The sequence below is a fragment of the Lytechinus pictus genome, chromosome 19 (genome assembly GCF_037042905.1).
Source record: "Lytechinus pictus isolate F3 Inbred chromosome 19, Lp3.0, whole genome shotgun sequence".
NCBI lineage: Eukaryota > Metazoa > Echinodermata > Echinoidea > Temnopleuroida > Toxopneustidae > Lytechinus > Lytechinus pictus.
This window is the reverse complement of record NC_087263.1, coordinates 59439-79598: the sequence shown is the minus strand read 5'-3', so window position 1 is coordinate 79598 and position 20160 is coordinate 59439.

Below are 20160 nucleotides of genomic sequence, written 5' to 3'. Positions count from 1 at the left end.
ATGGCAGCGAATTCACATCGACTTTGCTGAAGTAAAGGGGCAACATTTTCTTCTCGTGGTAGATAGCTATTCAAAATGGCTAGAAGTATTTCCAATGAGCAGTACAACATCTGCTGCCACTCTGACAACACTGCGATCACTGTTTGCGCGATTTGGTTTGCCTTTGCAATTAGTGAGTGATAATGGTCCTCAGTTTACCTCTGACGAGTTTACCTCATTCCTCAAGCGTAATGACATCAAACACACTCTTTGCCCACCATACCACCCAGCGAGCAATGGCTTAGCCGAGAAGCATGTTCAGACATTCAAACGAATGTATGAAAAATGTAACAAATCCGTGTCACTCCAGCACAAAGTCACAAATGTCTTGTTCCATTATAGAAATATCCCACATACCACAACTGGTAAGACTCCATCAGAATTATTTCTTAAACGCTCTCCCAGAACACAGCTTTCTCTTGTCAAGCCAAGCCTCAAAAATAGAGTAGAAAGAGCTCAAGAAGCAAGTAAGGTACAAAAAGATAGAATGACGCCCAAAATGAGATCATCCGATCTCTACCAGCCAGTTAAAGTTAAAAACATGAGGGGAGGGAAGGAAAGATGGATTCCTGGTACAGTCATTTCTATTAAGGGACCCCTCACATATTTGGTTAGAGTACCTGGTAATAGTAGAAGATTTGTTCATGCTGATCATATGATTCCAGATGACACTAGAATGAATAAATCTCATCCACAGGCTGATGAACAAAACGACCAGCCTGATTCACCTCACCCAACTCCTAATCCTAGGGACATTCTGACTGAGCAAAATAACCCAGAGTCGGATGTGGAGACTAGCCAGATTCCCAATCGAGACGACACCCCAGAGCAAGTATCTGGAGATCAAACCATCCCAACCATTCCCCTAATCAAAAATGAAAATCCACAAACAATAACTCGATCAGGTAGAGTGGTAAAACCACCAAATCGATATCAGCCTTAATATGTTACTAATCTCACCATTCTGTGTTTTGTATATAGATGTTATTGTTATTATATTTTACTTTAATATTTCTCTTTGTCATAAATGTTCGAAATGCACTCACCCCTCAAGTTTCAAAAACAAAATAAATTCTTATCGGAGTTAAACATTCTTACTATATGTCTTGTAGAATTATCATTTTGCTATGATTAATCAAACTGATTTCAACTTGCATCTTCCATGTTAAATTCTAATATAAATGTTGAGTCAAATTTCTATCTATGAGGATGTAATTTAAAAGACTTTACCAAAGTATGATCTGTTAAAATTATTGAATCGTAACAATACAAGTCTATGTTAATTTGACAATTATGATATTATAAACTGGTTAGTAAAACCGGTGAATGCTTTCTATATATATTGTAGATAGTCAAAATCTAGAAGGGAGGAATGTAATATATTATACAACACATGGATAGATCCTTGACAGCTGATTGGATGAAAGCGTGTCACATGACATTCAGAGGAATCAGCTATAGCACACTAAGATATGCTAGCCGTGCTATAGTCGATTGTACAACGCCTACTTAGCTTGTTGTACGCGAGCAAATGGGAGGCGGAATGTCAAACATTCGTACCGTTGCACAAAAGACGTACCATCCAAAATGTACCGTTGCACGGCTGTTAGAGATGACGTCACAATAAGATTTAATTCATTGCGCTCAGTAAAAATGAGGGTGCAATACGCGTATAAGCCTGCTTGCTAAATGCGCAATGCTGCCCAAGGTCATGTGCGCGCTTGTGGGATTTTGCCTGGATTTTGCTTTCAATATTTTTCCTCTCTTTTCGTAGATTACTGCAGGGAAAACTCTTTTTTTTTCTTCATATTTTCGCTCAATTCCGAGGCGTTGTACAACACAAATAGCGAATATTCTTATTCGTGCAATGGTGCGAGATTTCGCATTCGGTGAAAGAAAGAAACGCTCTATTCAACTCGGCTAACGCCTCGTTGAATAGAGCATCTTTCTTTCACCTCATGCGAAATCTCGCACCATCGCACTCATGCCTATTCGCTATTTGTATACTATTGCACGCTCGTGCTATAGTCGACTATAGCACGCTGAAGTAAATGAGCCAGCACTGCAAGATCCCTGGGCACACTGAACCCATGGACATACCCCGTACACGTGAAGTGAATTAACTGTTAGCGGTATACGCGCATAATCACGTTGTCGTATGGCAGTGTGTCCAAACTTCGCGCGTGTCCATACTTCGCGGACGGTCCTTATCTCAAAAACTAGCCAATATCCTTAAAATCTGACATCATCAACGTGAAAAGCGACCTAAAATTACCCTGGAATGAAAATTTCTTTAGGATGAGTTCAGTATTCATGAAAATATTGGCAAAAGATCGGCAAATTTGTCACCGCTAGCGCCCGTTTTGAAGAAATCAACAAGCATCACGATATCACCATTTTGCAAGCAGAAATCATCAAAAATGTGAGTTAAATGTGGTACTAACCGATTCCATAGCATTTTGCCATCAATCTGATATAAATATTTCACTTTTTGAGCTTGAGTTTTTGTTTAAATCTCCACAAAAGCTTTGGTGCGCGAAGTTAGGTCACACTTTTCTGAACGGTTTTCCAGCACAGCCCGCAATTCGCGATCGGAATAGAATTTTGAGATCGCGATACCGGCGAAACCCCTTGACCTACTTTACATTTTCGTCCATGATTTTATAGTTTACGATCTTGCCGTCAATGTGGTAACTATTTCTTGAATTGGTTTTGTATAAATTATGAATATTTTGTGAACAAATTTAAGCCTGATGAATATTTTTGAAAAGTGCGCGAAGTTTGGACACCCCATCATATCTCTGACCGATGTACGTTACTGCGCATACACGTTGCTAAGCTGAACACAGTGCGCGTATGTACGTTGCTAAGCTAATTATTCCCAGGGTACGCTGCTTATTTTTGGATTTCCTTCTGGATTTTATGGAATTCGTTCACAAATTGGACTTCATTGATTTATGACTTTATGGATCTATGTTGAAAGTACGTGATTCTCCTGGGATTACTGGAGTAAATCTACTCGACTATCAAAAGACAACATTGTAAGCAAAATGAGACCTAACGCGCGTTAGTCATAGACTAGACCTATAGATCTAGCTTATCTAACGTTAGATCTAGTCTTAACTGTAAGCTATCGGTGTTGTATAAAACAAATATTCAATGTTGTATTCGTGCGACGTTCCTAATATTACATTCGTTGCAAGTTGAAACAGTCTATTCAACTCCGCTTCGCGTCGTTGAATAGACTGTTTCAACTTGCACACTCATGCAATATTCGGAACGATCGCACTCATCAACATTGAATATTTGTATACTGTCAACTCACTATTTCATATTCTGTAGGCTGTTTTCTAATGCCTATTCATTGTATTACTTATTCATACTATTCATAAGATTAGTCCATTCTGTATCCTTATATAGTAAAGAGAAAGTAACTTCTACTGTCATGACTCATTACTGTGGAATGTATCTTAACCATGGGATTGACCACTGGCATTCTGAATAAACCACTTGAGCTTAAGTTTTCATACTACCAAGACATGTGTACCTGTCTCTCTCCTTTGTATTGAGTATTATAAAGTGTTGCTGGAACTGTTTGACTATTGAAATATTATAGTTTGTCCAGTATATATATAAAACTTATCTACAAGCATTCTGCTTCTAAGGTTTCCTCCACTTTTCCGTTTTATGTACTTAAACATGTATTTATATGTATTGATTTAACCCAGAGAGCTCCCGCCCGCTGCGCGGGCGGGAGCCCAGAAGCTTACCGTGTATTTTACCATTGTCACCGGACTAGGGTGATTTATGGTCTAAATATTTCTCCAAATGAATTGTGAAAACGGAAAGTATACAATTACCACGATTATATGGATGAAGGTCTAACGAGTGGCAGATTCCTGACATCTGGGCACAGTCTGGAACCTCAAAAAAACGAAAAGTTCTCTCCTTCTACCCAGTCTCGATCGGCCATTTTGTTACGATTTTTAACAAAAATGGCCGATCGAGACGGGGTAGAAGGAGAGAACTTTTCGTTTTTTTGAGGTTCCAGACTGTGCCCAGATGTCAGGAATCTGCCACTCGTTAGACCTTCATCCATATAATCGTGGTAATTGTATACTTTCTGTTTTCACAATTCATTTGGAGAAATATTTAGACCATAAATCACCCCAGTCCGGTGACAATGGTAAAATACACGGTAAGCTTCTGGGCTCCCGCCCGCTGCGCGGGCGGGAGCTCTCTGGGTTAGTATTGATTAAAGGTAAATTGTGACATTGGTTTATTTCAAAACTTTCTTTTAGATTTCACTCTTCGCTTTTCAAAATACTCATAAACAAGTTCTGAGTCCATAAAATGTATTGCATTGGCCAAAAGAACTGTTTTTATTCTCAAAAAAATATATAAAGAAGAGAAATTTTGCCAAGTGAGCTTTCTTTTGATGCAGATTTTGAAATTGATATAAAAAATGAAGAGCGCCACCTTGAGACCAAATGACATCAATACCTGCTCATGAATATTCATATCCATCGCCTCTGCGCTTGTCTCACGTGCCGATCTGTATACCGGCTATACAGTACAGTATCGGATTGAACGGCGGAGTCTGTTTGCGACTTTTTCATTCATATCCTGTAGGAGCGTGTGCATTCGCGCAGTCCCTCGACGGCAAATTAAATAACTTGGAAACAACCAAGGAACTTTTTTAAATGACCATCATAATAATTGTGATGTTATGCACGTTGTTTTTCAAATCGCGGAGAATAGGTCCTACGTACATCTTGATATCTGGGCAGAGTACCAGGTACCGAGAGACGGCTTCCTTCCCTTTCCTTGCTTTTCATCTTTGCTTCGTTTCTCTAGCTGTATTTTTTTCTTCTTTACTTGTCCAGGGTATGAAGGGAGGGATAATTATGGTTGCTTGTGAAAGGGCTATTCTTATTTTTTTTCCCGTTTTTTATTTCTATTTTATAATTATATTTACATACGCATTTTTGTTTCGATTCCGATTCACTGAATCGTTATCAATTTCTTCAGGTTCTGTATTTTGATTTGTTCATTATTATAACGTGTTGTAACATTTTTTTTAAAGGAAAAGGAAATCATTTTGTATTGAACTAGCTTTGCCGCCATTCTTCATTATTTTGCTTTGTGCGTTATATAGGCCTATAAGATGCTCTTTCTCTTCCAGTGATTATTTGTCAATATACTGCCTCAATGTATTTATCACAAAAAAATGACAAATACCGCGTGGCCTATGCCTTTTTTTTAAACAATATATTCTGGGGCGGATCCAGCTTTCACTAATAACGGGGCCGGGGTGAACAATATTTTCATCCACATTTTTCCCGATCGATCGGCAGCTCAAAGCTAGTTTTTGTTGGAATCTATAGTCGTAACAGTACTAAACCCTATAAAAAATGCGAGCGTGAGGTATTATTTTCGGACTGTGTATTGTGTCCTGAAAATTGATCTGAGCAATATGATCATTAAACAATTAAGATGCACACTGACGGATAAGGTGCTCAAAAATTTGAATAAGTAAAGGCCTATTTAGTTCCCTTGTTCGTTTTACTATAAGCCCTTCAACAATGTTTCCGTGTTTTGTATTACACTGATCAGTTAATATTTCTTTATGTCTCATACTATTTCGATATGAATTATACCTTGTCATTGTACTTGTTACTATGATTTTATATACTAATAACTCTGAACTTGTGAACCTGTTTAACCATGACTGAATGAATAAATCAATAAATGAATTGGTATAGATGAATATATGTTCCATCGAACAGGCAATGCGAACACAAAGCGCGGGCTAAATTGTTTTTATACTTGTGTAGTGACATGATTGGCTCCCACCCCTCCCCAAGTCTGAATTCCCCTCACCTTTTTTTATTCATTCTTCCTCTTATATTCCCCCCCTCTGCTTTCGTTCATATTAATTTGCGCCGCCAATATCGGGGGGGGGGGGGGCGTAACGTCGGCCTCCTGGATCCGCCTATGATACCGGTGCGTAGGTCTGTATGTTATAACCATGTAACATCGATCCCCCTCCAAGTTTCTCTTTGCATTTTTCTTTTCAACTTGTTATGGTAGTATACTGAACAAGAACAAGTATGACGTCTCCTAGGTGCCTCTCCCTCCACCCACTCCTCCTCGGTCCGCTGCATGTGCTCGGATAATAAAATTACGTACTTATCATGGTGATATATATATAATAAAATTGCAAATTTTATTGCAAAAACTGCATTACTCGTGAATTTGTGTTTCGCATTTCTGATGTCTTATTAAATATATATATATATATTCGAGGACATACAGCTAGGCGGAACTATTTGGGGGAAGGGGTCTTCCATCTCTGTGTGATTCCGAAGTTCCGATGATGGTTCAGAGAATGTACTTCATGCAAAATCACGTTTTGGCATGACCTCTCAGCGCTGGGCATATCGACGGACAAAAAAAATGCAAAAATGTGATGGATCGAAATGGTTAAAAATATATATTTTAAAGAAAACCATCGTTATAAAATGCAGTCATACCAACATATTTTTGTTAATACCAGTTTGAACTTAGATAAAAATTATAACCCGAGGCTATATTAGCAGCAGGGGCGGCGGAACCGGGGGGCGGCAGGGGCACTTAACCCCCTACATAAAAAAATCCCAGTAGGAAAAAATGCCTTTTTTAAATGGAGAGTGCACTTATTTCAAAATGATGTACATGAATGTCCCTTTTCAAAATAAAATACCCTTTTTGAAGTCAAACGATACATTTTAGGTTGGAAATCACAAAATTTTTGGCTCGCGCTTCGCGCCCACATCATTTATTTTTTAGGAAGGCACTCACTTTGTTTTGGTTACAACTTGTGCTTATAATGTTCAATTTTCAGGTTTAAATGTCACAAATCTTCAGCTCGCGCTTTCCGCTCGCATCAAAGGTACACATTATGTTCTTGGTTTCAAACTGCTTAGAATATCCAGTTTTCAGGTTGAAATATTACAAATTTTCGGCTCGCCGCGCTTCGCATCAATTATTATTTATTAAGACACACAATTAAGTTCTTGGGTTAAAAAAGTGCTTAGAATGTCCAGTTTTCTGGTTGGAATATCGCGCTCACGTCCATTCTTCAATTAGATGCACATCTTTTTCATAACAAAATTGCTCGGAATGTTTGATTTTTCATGTCTTATTAGTCATGTTAGTACAAGCAATGTCTAGAATTTATAGCTCGCGATTTGCGCTCTTAACACCTCGCAAGAATGCTCTTTTAACAATAATTTGCGCGATTTGACCAAAAAGCGGCGAGTTTCACAACTTCAGATTTGAAAATGTTCAAACTGTTTGCTTGCTACGCTCGCTCCCGGAAAAATAAAGCCTAAATAGATATTTTATCAATCAGAAAAGACTTTAAAAAGGTTTTGCTCAATTTAATTACTACAAAACGCACAACTACTTAACACAGATGATAATCTCATGGTGAAAATATAAGTTTGCATAAAAAATGCAATTTTTTGCATATAAGTGCCTTTTTTCGCTTTGTCCCCCCCCCCCAAAAAAAAAAAAAAAAAAAAAAAAATTGAAAATACGTTCCGTCGCCTATGATTCCGTCACCTATGGCACTCGCTGGTATTTGAATATATCATCATTTACACCCTCTCAAAGAAAGCAGACTTACTTTTGCCCTTTATTTTGCCCACAATGGAACTTACAGGAAAGCATATCAAACAGGATGCAAATGGAGGTCTATTCAGCCGGACGTTATTATACGCTTTGGAGTTTGGATTCTTGTTTGCCTAGAAAACGTAAAGTATTTCAAGAGTTTTTATATTTTCATTACATCTTTGTCCTTATTTCTCTATATCCGTAGCTCTACCATGTGCGTATTCGGGGGCGCCAAAATAGGGAGAAAAGGGAAGGAAAGAAAAGGGGTTGACGAATTGCTGTTTGACATGGGGGGGGGGGGTGGATGCGCCGAATTGATGTTCAACCTAGAGTATGTATATAGCGGGTGCCGAATTTATGTTTTGCTTAGGGGCGCCGAATTGATGTTCGACCTAGGATGTGCCAAATTGATCTTCATCCTAGGGGGGGGGGGGGGCGAATTAATGTTTTACCTCGGGGCGCCGTATAGATGTTCGACATAGGGGCACCGAAGGGCACCGAAATGATGTTTAACCTTGGGGATGGGGCGCCGAATAATTTTTTTCTATATACGGTTGTCGAGTTGCTGTTTGACATATAGGGGCGCCGAATTGATGTTCAACCTAGGGGGTGCCGAATGGATATTCACCACACGCCAATTTGATATTTGTCTCGGTGCATCAAATTCAGGTTCAATTTACCTAGGGAGGGGAGGGGGTGCCAAACTCATGTTTGCTCCCATCAATTACCAATCATGTTCATGATTACCAAAAGTGCCTAGAAAGTCCTAATTTTAGATCAGAATATAAAAACAAATTCATCCTACTCTTCGCATTAATTGTTTAGTAAGGTGGCGATCCTGTTCATGGTAAGATAAGTGCTTAGAATGTCTGACTTTGTAAAGTATCAAAATATATAGATTTTTATTCAGCTCGCGCTTCGCGCTCGCATAAACTGTTTTGTTACTGATCATCCTTCTCATGATAACCGAAAATGCTTACTCAAATGTCCAAATTTTAGGTAAGAATATGAAAAAAATTTCATCTCGCTCTTTGCGGACGCATCAATGTTTAGTTAGATGACAATCCTGTTCATGATTACCAAAAGTGCTTAGAATGTCCACATTTTAGGTCAAAATATCAATCACTTTTTAAGCTCGCGCTTCGCACTCGCACAAATTTACGAGGTCAGAATATCAAAAAATTTGAACTCACGCTTAGCGCTCGCATTAATTATTTAGCTATATACCCATCCTGTTCATGGTTATAAAAAGTGCTTATGATGTCCAGTGTTGGATTGGGAATTCAAAAATTGTCAGTTCGCACTTCGTGATCGCATAAAATGTTTTGTTACTGATCATCCTTTTCATGATAACGAAAATGCTTACTCAAATGTCAAAATTTTAGGTAAGAATATGAAAAAAATTTCATCTCGCTCTTTGCGGACGCATCAATGTTTAGTTAGATGACAATCCTGTTCATGATTACCAAAAGTGCTTAGAATGTCCACATTTTAGGTCAAAATATCAATCACTTTTTAAGCTCGCGCTTCGCACTCGCACAAATTTACGAGGTCAGAATATCAAAAAATTTGAACTCGCGCTTAGCGCTCGCATTAATTATTTAGCTATATACCCATCCTGTTCATGGTTATAAAAAGTGCTTATGATGTCCAGTGTTGGATTGGGAATTCAAAAATTGTCAGTTCGCACTTCGTGATCGCATAAAATGTTGATAGATACTCATCCTGTTCTTGATTGCCAAAAGTGCTCATAGATTTTTTTCCCCTCAAATTTTAGGTCAGAATATAAAAAAAGTTCAGCTCACGTTTCGCGCTCGTATCAATAATAATTGTTTAAATAATTCATATACATATCATGTTCACGGTTGCAAAAAGCGTAGAATGTTTGATCGGAAAACAGATGAAAATATCCCCCTCCCCTATTGGCGAAAGCTGGATCTAGCCCCGGTTAAGAAATTACAGCTCCCGCACATAATTTTAGTATGGTCTACCACTCTGATGAAAAGTTGAACTAAATTGAAACCCCAAAACGCTTAAAAATTCTATGCTTTCTGGTCGCATTTATTCTTTTCAAGAAGTGGATACAACTTTGATCTTTTTTTACATGGACACACTATGGACACATTAAAAAAAATGGTCTTCGATTGCCTTTTTCACGTGGTTGTGGAATAAGACAATTCAAAATGCATTTAGGCACTTTGATTGCCTGAGTGGTCGGGTCGGGGTGCAATTTTCCGAAAAGTTCACAGGGGCGCAAAAATAGTGACCCCCTCGTGGTGCAAAATCCTGGATATGCGCATGTCCGTCGGGCATCGTTTCCACTTTTGTACCTCTTTATCTATACCGGTGTGATACTATATAAGTCCATGGATCAGTTTACTTCCATTTCGTCTGATGCCAAATCGTCAAATTGCCAACTCGCCTACTATCATTAAAGTCTACCATAATTATGTTCATCCACTATCGTCTAGTAACCAGTTGGTCCAATAGCCATTCAGTCCATATACCATTTGGTCTAATTGGACAACGTGCTATTGTGCAAAATGAATGAAAATGAATTGGGTACTGGACCAAATAGTTGTTCGACGAAATATTGATGGACGGAATGGATATGGACTAAATTAAATCAGACCATGTGGTGAGTGCAAGTTGGCACTTGGCAGTCGACGACTTGGCAATTTACCAATGGACCTACTAGGCCACTAAATTGAACTTGTCCGAGTGTGCCATAACACCTAAACTGCAGGCTTTCTCATATCCGATACCCCCCCCCCCCATCCCCGCCGCCCCAAGAAAGGGAAGGGGGGCATGGAGGAGAGAGAAGAAATAAAGAAAGAAGTAGATTGTTGAAAGGGAATCAAAATAATATGAATCAAAGGGAATGTAAACGCAATATCATACTCTGTTTGAATCGCTTCTCTTTCATGGAATTTATATTTTGAATAGATCGTTTCATTTCAGTCTTTCACATTATTTTACTTTCAACCCTGTATTTCATCAGCTTTACTATCAAAAGCCTGCGTAGCGAATTACAAAACGTCCCATCCTTGTTTCACCACCCATGACATTACGTAATTATCATTTTATTATTATCATGTAATGAAATTCATACTGTGTTTACACGCTGCATCTGCTGTCAGTTTGACTACCTTGTAAATATTTATTTACAAGGTAAAGCTTATTTCCAAGGTAATATTTATTTACAAGGTAAAGCCTATTTCCCCACTGGAAAATAGCTTTAGAGCTTTCGTGGGTCATCCTGTGTAAGCCTGTTGTTTTTAATGCTACTGTATATATATTATGGTGACTTGCGAAATAAAATCAATCAATCAATATTTTTTGACGATATCCAGTTGAAATCAGTGGCGTTCAAAATAATGGGGAAGGATTGGGGCTATATGGATTCCCAAATTTGTCACGGCCAATACAAAAAGAAAGCGAGAAGGGGAACTAATATCTGAATATTATGTCAAAATCTATCACCGATAAAAAATGATTTGTGCCCGACACATATATCTGGCCCCTTAATTCATATATTTTACGTTTATTATTTACGCCAATAGTTCAAGCAAGGTTCCTAACATCTTTCTGTATTTTTCGATGTTTACACAATTCCTAGCCTTGGGTTGGGGGTTGTGTGTATTCCTTATGTTCGCATTTTTTAATGTTATTTTTCTATTTATTTCAATATTATCCTCTCCAACTTTATTATGGTATGACTATTCAAGGAATTATAATTACTCGTTTGCTTGCATGCTCCATGACCGCTTTGCCTTCACTCCGGGGGGGGGGGGCACTTACATTGACGAGTGGATACCATGCGCGACCCCAAAAACACGTAAAAAGGATGTCTTTTTGTCAAAAACACAAAAATATTAAAAAAAGGGTATCTATGTTGCTAGGAAAGCTACGTGTTTAGGGTAATATTTTCGGGGATGATGAAACAAAATTAAAATGTTTTATAAAGGATGTCCTTTTTGCCCCAACACTACGTGTTTAGAGTCCGACTTGCGCGAGTTGTGGAAGGTGCATGGGGCCGTACTAAACCAAAATAATGATGTGTAAAGGTAAAACCAACGACCGACGGACCCGACATAACAATAAAATATCGCTGTACTTGTTTAGGGGTTCATTTCGGGAATACTTGCCAAGAGTATCGTTTTGTTTCCAATACTTGTTAAGGGTCGGTTTGAGACGCCAATACTTGTTAAGGGGTGCAGTTTGAGAATATGGAAAATACGTGTTTGGGTGCTTTTCGAGACCCCATGGTCGCGCATGGTATCCACTCGTCAATGGAAGTGCCCCCCCCCCCCGGCCTGCGAAATTATTTTTCCCACCGAGTTCTGGACCAACATATGAATATTCATGACTTGCGTCTTCGGATTAAGAGTACGCATGCGCGTGGACTTCGCCTCGACCAGTGCCGATCGTAAGCATTCACGTTGCTCAGAATGAATTAGCATCGTCAAATTACCGGTACCCTTACATAGTTACATAGGCCTTATAGGCTTAGATCTATATATATATATCCAATTCTTAAACACTTAATAAACTAGCTGCTATTAATGGCAAGACATGTGCTAGGGTAGGGCTAGCTTAGGCTAGCGCATTAACTTTACCTCAAATCTGGACCTGTCTAATTAATGCCTAGTACTAATCAGTGTTGTAGTGCCTTGATGCTCGGCCTTGGCCTTAATGCCTAGCTACTTTTTCAAAGCCTTGGCATTGAGAGGGCCTTGGCCTTGAGGATTTTGAGCCTTGAAATTTTAAGGCATTTTCAAGGCATTTTCAAGGCTTTTTCAGGGCATTTTGTATTTTGTACTTTCATTTGTTTTAAATAAGTAATTATAAATGTTTCAATTGTCTTTTTTTAATATATTTAATAACACTAATGGTCAATACTACCAATCACCAGTAACAGTAGCAGCAGCAGTAGTAAGTGTACTAGCAGTGTCATCAATTGTAATTGTCACCATTATCAAGAAATTCAAACAAAGAATACATCAGTTATGAAAAATAGCATTATGTATTGGTAATGTGTTGTAATCATATGATGATAATGACAGTAAATAATAATGATCATGATCAAGATAATAGTGCTTTGATGACAAGAATAATTTTTACATCTGACTGCAATTTTGACAACAATTTTCATACTTTAAACATAGCTAACTCTAAAGAACGATAACAAGGTTGATTTCTATTCCATTAGGATTTTCCTTGTATTATTTTCTTTGGCCAACAATAATGTTTTAAGTCTTAATGATATTCTGAAAAGATTTGGTAAACTTGAACACAGTCTCCAATTTTGTCATATCCAAATGGGTTATGTCAATGGCATGATGAGCCAGAAACTTTGAGGGGCCAAGCATGGCATATTTAGAGCAAAATTTCTGTCAAAAAAAAAGAAGAAAGCGATTGAAGCGAGCAAGTGAACAAAATTTGTCCCCCTCTTTCTATAAGAAAAGCAAATTTTGCAATAGATTGTTTAAAAAATAATATCACATTTACTCCATCTTTTCCTTTCCCTTTCCCCCCTTGTCTAAGTTTATTCTTGGTGGTGGGACTTCTTCTTCTCTCTATCTCTCTTCTAAATTTTATATTTGTTTTGGGTCAGATTGACAAAACAAAGGGGAAAAAATGTTTACTTCTTTTTAATCATATATCGTTCAACATTGAATCTCATTTCTCTACAGTTTCAAGGAAATAAACAACGTATTTGTTTTTGTGTCAATATGGTTTCAAGAAATAATAATTAACAAAAAATAATTTAATAATTAATAATTATTAATATTATCAATAAGTATTAATAATTAATGATTAATTAACTGTTTAATAAAAGTGGTTGTAAGCAGAAAAAAATATGAAAACTGACAAGAGTCCTAAAAATGACTCATTTTCAGTTTAAGCATTTGAAAGTTTTAGTTTGCGCTTTGTGCTCTCTTGCCCCCCCCCCTCCAAATGAAATATGCCCTTTTTAAAAAAGAAATACCTTCTTTAATAATAAAACATAATACATTTTAGGTTCGAAAATCACAGATTTTGAATCGTGCTTGCATCAATTATTGTTTAGTACAGTACTGCTAATGGTTACAAAAATGTATAGAATGTTGCTTTATGGTTGAAATATCACAAATATTTGGCTCGCTTCCTGCACTCGCATCAATTATTGTACTCGTTCTCTTCCCGTTCACCAAAAAATGCTTAGAATGTCCAGTTTTCAGGTTGGAATATCACACATTTTTGAGCTCGCGCTTTGCGCTCGCATTATTTTGTATTGGTGAGTTATGTATCTTATTTAAAATGCAGTAATTAACTGCTTAATTAACTGCTTCCTTTACTGGTCAGTATATAAAAAGAATTAGCGAGCGCAAAGTTATTTTTAGTTAGATACACATCTTTTTCATGATTACAAAACCAGCTCAGAATAAAATAATTTCCATGTCTTATTACACGACATGTCAAGAGGTTTGAGCTGGTGATTCGCGCTGGCAACATCGCGCAAGGAAATTTCAACAATGATTAGCCCCATAATTGACCATAAATCAAGTTTTACAACATCAGAATTTTTTTTTTTTCAAAACCGCTTGCTCGCTATGCTTTCTCGCTGAGAAGTAAAACCTAAAGCAAAATATCTATCTTATAATTAAAAATCACTTTAATAGAAAGCCTTTGCTCAACTTAATTTCTATAAAACACACAATTACTTCACGCAGTTCATAATCTCATTTTGAAAATACATGTATCTGTTTGCACAAAAAACTCATTTTTATAAATGGGTGCCTTTTTGGCGTTGACCTCCCCCCCCCATAATAATTTTCTGCTGCCCCTGTCCCAGGGAGTGGAGAAAAACATACGTTGAGAATGCCAGGATCAGATGACCGTGGTAATAATATTTATTGCAATGTAAATCGCCTATAGCAAAAATTATGGATTATGTGTACACAGGTAACTATATCATTACTTTAATATGTCTCTATCATGAAATTATTTTTGTTTTAAATGTACAAAGGTTAATTTTTTTTCTCGCTCAGTCCCCTTGCTCACATACATTTTACCATGTGTGATGTCTGCCGCCTATTATTGTTAGTTCATTGTTCTGTATATCGTAAGTTTGAAATGCCTTGGCCTTGAGGTTTGCAGGCCTTGGCCTTGGGTTTCCATGCCTTGGCCTTTGGTATTGAAGCCTTGGCCTTGGGTATTAAAGCCTTGGCCTTGGAGGTTTGAGCCTTGACTACAACACCGAATAGCCGACTAATGCCATGGTTAACTTCGAACTGGTTAATTCCGAACTTCACGTTTAATTAGGTTTAGAAAAATATTAGCTTATTTGCCATGGTTTAATATGTCTAGTCCGTATACAAAACCAGTCATAGATCTAAAAAAAATTTATCTTAGTTCTAGTCTAGTCTCTATATCTAGACTCTGATCTACGCTGTATCAGCATGGAACCACTAGTGTACCATGGGGGGGGGGGAGACTGTCCCTCTGACGATTCACAACTGATTCAGGGGACGTGCCCCCTTTGAGAAGCCAAATTAATAATTTGTAATGTAAAAATGCAATGAAAAAGACGTATGTCCCCTTTTTTTAACGTGAAGATCTTTTTTTTTTTTGCTTGTCAATTTTTTTTTCAGCTAAGAAATCCATAATTTGGGGGTGAAGACCCTTTTTTTTTTGGGGGGGGGGCTTGTCACATTTTTTCGCGGACGAAATATCCTCTAAAAAATTTGCCCCCCTTTTGGAAAATCCTAGGTACACCAGTGCGTGCATGGAACGTATTCTAACGTCAGGCACAAATTAACGTCAGGGATCTTGATCCCCGTCTTCACCCGAAATTAAGGATTTCGTAGCTGAAAAAAATTTGACAAGAATAAAAAAGATCTTCACGTTCAAAAGAGGGGACATACGTCTTTTTTCGTTGCATTTTGACACTACAAATTATTAATTTTGCTTCTCAAGGGGGGGGGCACGTCCCCTGGATCAGTTGTGACTCGTCAGGGGGGCAGTCTGCCCCCCCCCCCTTTGGTACACTAGTGGTTCCATGCTGATAGCGCGTAGATCAGAGTCTAGAACTAAGATATTTTTTTTAGATCTAGGACTGGTTCTGTATACGGACTAGACATATTAAACCATGGTAAATAAGCTAATATTGGTCCAAACCTAATCAAACGTAAAGTTCGGAATTAACAAGTTCGAAGTTAACCATGGCATTAGTCGGCTATTCCTATTAGTATATTAGGCATTAGACAGGTACAGATTTGAGGTAAAGTTAATGCGCTAGCCTAAGCTAGCCCTACCCTAGCACATGTCTTGCCATTAATGGCAGCTAGTTTGATAAGTGTTTAAGAATTGGATGTATATATATATCTAAGCCTATAAGGCCTATGTAACTATGTAAGGGTACCGGTAATTTGACGATGCTAATTCATTCTGAGCAACGTGAATGCGCACTGGTCGAGGCCAAGTCCACGCGCATGCGTACTCTCAATCCGAAGACGCAAGTCATGAATATTCATATGTTGGTCCAGAACTCGGTGGGAAAAATAATTTCGCCCCCGGCCTTCACTTCTCTCAGTGCGTATTCAGAACTATTACTGTATTCTCATTGATCCCCCTGGAGTTGTAAAAAACCCATAAAGGCAAAATATTATATTTTCATCGGCAGCACATGTGCATTAATTACATCATCATAAATTAAGTACATCAGGGTCCATGATCAGAAAAAGCGTATACCCATTAAACCTCGCCAGATGGGGCTTGTCCCAAAATAAAAATTTTATTTTTGTCTCGTTTCGAAATTTCATTTTTATTTTGGCTGCTATATGCTTCAAGCACATATTTGCTTACTGTATATAGTTTGCCTATGCATTTTACTCATTATATATATATTTTTTATATATTGTATTTCTCCAGTCACTACATATACGATTGTCACTTGTATTATGATCATGTCTCAAGCATTGTAAATTTGTTTTGTATATTATTCCAATAAATGCAAAAAAATCCTGCAAAAAAAGCCACATCACCACATAGTTGAACCATTCCAACTATTTATACGATCAATACGATCGCCTCGACTGATCTGATACGATTAATTATTCCGCGATTATAATTAAGGCCCTTGGAACCGGGGGTGCAAAGCACCCCCAAGATTTTACAATGGGGTGCGGCGTGCATTATTTTCCATGTAGGCAGCTCCCCCTGGAATTCTGGTATAGGTGTCGAATTGGATAAATGTAGGAAAATTACCAACATTTTGTATTGGAACCTTTTTTAATGTTTTTCTTTTGCTTTGTCAAATTTTCCTCAGCACCGCCACCAAAAAAAAAAAATCGTGACAGTGTGAACTTGGCACTTTTTTTTCAATCATAAAAAATGAATATATTATTTTCCCGCATGAGTTTTGAAATATTGACACGCACGCCAGAATCTCTTTGGTCCTAATATGAAGCATAAATTTCCACGTCTATAAAACAACAGTTATCATTCGTTTTTCCTATAGTTATAGCAGGGAAATGGGAGTTACAATTCCATTGATAAATAAGTCTAAAATGTTATGCCAATCAAGATGCAAGTCCCGGATGCAAGTAATGTCTTTGTCCTGCTCATGTCGCAGTCATTCACATTTTTTCAACGGTTGAACTGCTCGTGCACACTCTGTATGCGTATAGGCCTTTCCCGGAGGCCTTTCTTCCTCTCATTTGTTATAAAATTTCATCTTTTTATCAATTCTTTCTACTTGTTTACTGTCTATGAAGGGGTAGCAAGTTGATCTCCCATGGGGTGCCCCTATCTATTGCTGCATCATTTGTATCCATTTCTCTTTGACCATCCATTTCTTGGGAAAATACATCAATTGGATGATCCATTTATATATGCCTATCCATCCATTCTTTCAGTCATCCATCCACCGGTCGTGCTGATGGTTTGATTATAGCATGGACGTAATAGGTCCATGATTGTATGATAAAGCGCCCTACTATATCATTATAGGCTACCCCCACCCCCTCCCCATACTACATAAAAACTCGGCGACCCATGTACACATTTCAAAGCAGACGTAATGTACATGCACAATTCCCTTGTACATGTTGCACCTTGCTGCTTCTCCAGGTTTGCTTAGTCTTCTTTCACATACGTTGTTGCACTTTGCCCCACGGCGTGCCTTGTAAAGTTCTGTTGTAAGACTCTACATGCTGGTCGGCCCTGGAAATCACAACTCTGAAGCACGTGCACCGCGCAATACTCAACTTCTCATTTTTCCATATCTCGATGCAAGCTTTCTTGTGTGGATGCAAAAATAAAAGTTTTCCCAGAAATCTTGTCCCTGACGTCATGTCTGCCCCCCCTCATTTTTTGACTCATGACGCCTTTACTCTGCTTGTTCGACCTTGAGCCGTTGGTCCCCTGGTTGCTTGCTCACAGGCATTCGTGCTTTCTTAGCAGTCAGGTAAAAACCTCGGCACAGAAATAACAGAAATTAGCAACTTGATGCGTACGTTGGTCACATTCATGCTATCACGGTCTACACAATGTAGACTACACGTACGTACTTCGCATCAACAGGTTTCTCAGCTCACCTTTTGACCTCGCGAGTTCAATCTAAACAAACGAAGAGTAGTCAAGTGTTGCATTGGGATTGTATCTTCGTTATGTTTTACTACAGGCCTATATTTAACCCCGCATTGGGGTTGCATCTTCGTTATGTTTTACTATAGGCCTATATTTAACCCCGCATTGGGGTTGCATATTCGTTATGTTTACTATAGGCATATATGATTGCATCTTCGTTATGTTTTACTATAGGCCTATATTTAACCCCGTATTAAACAAACCCTGTTTTATATCGTAGAACCTGCTCTGAAAGTAATCGTTTTTCTCTTCGCCCTTTCCCTTCATGCTTGGCTGTAGACAGAATGGTGGTGGCCGTCTGTTTAGAGTTTTAAATATTTTTGGTCTAACTTTTTTTTCCAATTTCTCCTCTGTACTTTGCGAGTGGATCTAAATAATCTGAAACTGACTGAAACATTCAGGAAAGTTAAAAAAACACCAAAATATCAAATTAGGGTATGTTGTATCCATATCCCTTTATGATGGCTCTCCTGATTCTCTTTCACCAATCCACTTCTTTCTTTCTTCTCTCTCCTCCCTCCCCCTTTCCTTTGGGGAGGGCCAAGGAGTCAGTATACAGAGTATACATACAGTGAGCTGCGCTATAGCGCCTCGCTGTAGTTCCCGTATATGTATCACGCCAAGCTATACATGAAGGGAAAGGTGCATAAAAGAGCTACAATCCACATGAATAAAGATCAAACTCGGAACTCGGCCCTTGCCCATCTCTGGGATTCTCGTATCTCTTTTAGTCTTGGAGTACTTTCAGATTCATGACATAAGAGTCCGAAAGTAAGCCGTATTGGGCAATCCTTTGCTTCGTCATTCACGTCAGATAATCAACGTGTCTGAATCCTTTTTCACGCGTACGATACATTTATGGATACAGCTCAATATAGTATTCTTATCCTGTGTGTGCTATCGCAAATAGTGGATTATATCTGAAACTAATGCAGAGCGCAAGCATGTCGCTAGCCGCCTAGCATCGGCTCATTGAGCTTGCACGCACCGTTCGATGTTTGCTTTCTACTCAGCTACACACACAGAGTACTGCACTTTGTTGATACGGGGATTTCTTGATACTGCGCATGCGCCATGACGTATTTCATCAATATGCATGAGTCGTAATGAATATGCATGATTCGAACGGTGTTCTAATATCAATTTATTTTTTAACCCGAGAGGGCGTCAATAAGAAAGTTCAAACTTTTATCGTTTAACCGAGATTTGTTATAATATATGTTTCACCCCTCAATATCATGAGAATATAAAAGTTATGCAAGTTTCTTTTCCGTGATAAAATAGAGCAATAATATAGGTATTTAATGAATGTAATAATTTCAAAATTGATTCATTGCCCTTGTCTGAGATCAACCAATCATACACTATACCTTTAAGAATGCTTGCTATTTATACTTATATAGTGTGCGTGTGTAATGGTTGCTCAGCTTAGTTATGTAAGTTAACAAAGTTTTGTAACATAACGGATTTGTGGAAATAAAACCTAAATGAAATGAAATTGTACCCTGGTAAGGTTTCCATGGTAATGGATGCCCCCCAACAAAAGAGAGGGAGAGAGAGAGAGAGACAGACAGACAAGAGGAGAAGAAAAGGGAAAAAAAGAAGAAAGAATGAGAAGGGGAGAGGAGAAATAACTAGGAAGGAGGAAAAGAAAGAAATGGAAGAGCGGAAAGAACATGGGTCCGTTGCACAAAGAGTTGCGTTTTATTGGTTGAAAATTAGGTTACGCATGATTTTTAGAGTTGCAATTGATTGCAACTCTTTCTGCAACGGGCCAGGAAAAAAGAGAACCATGGGTCCTGTAACACAAAGCTTAGCTATTGATCG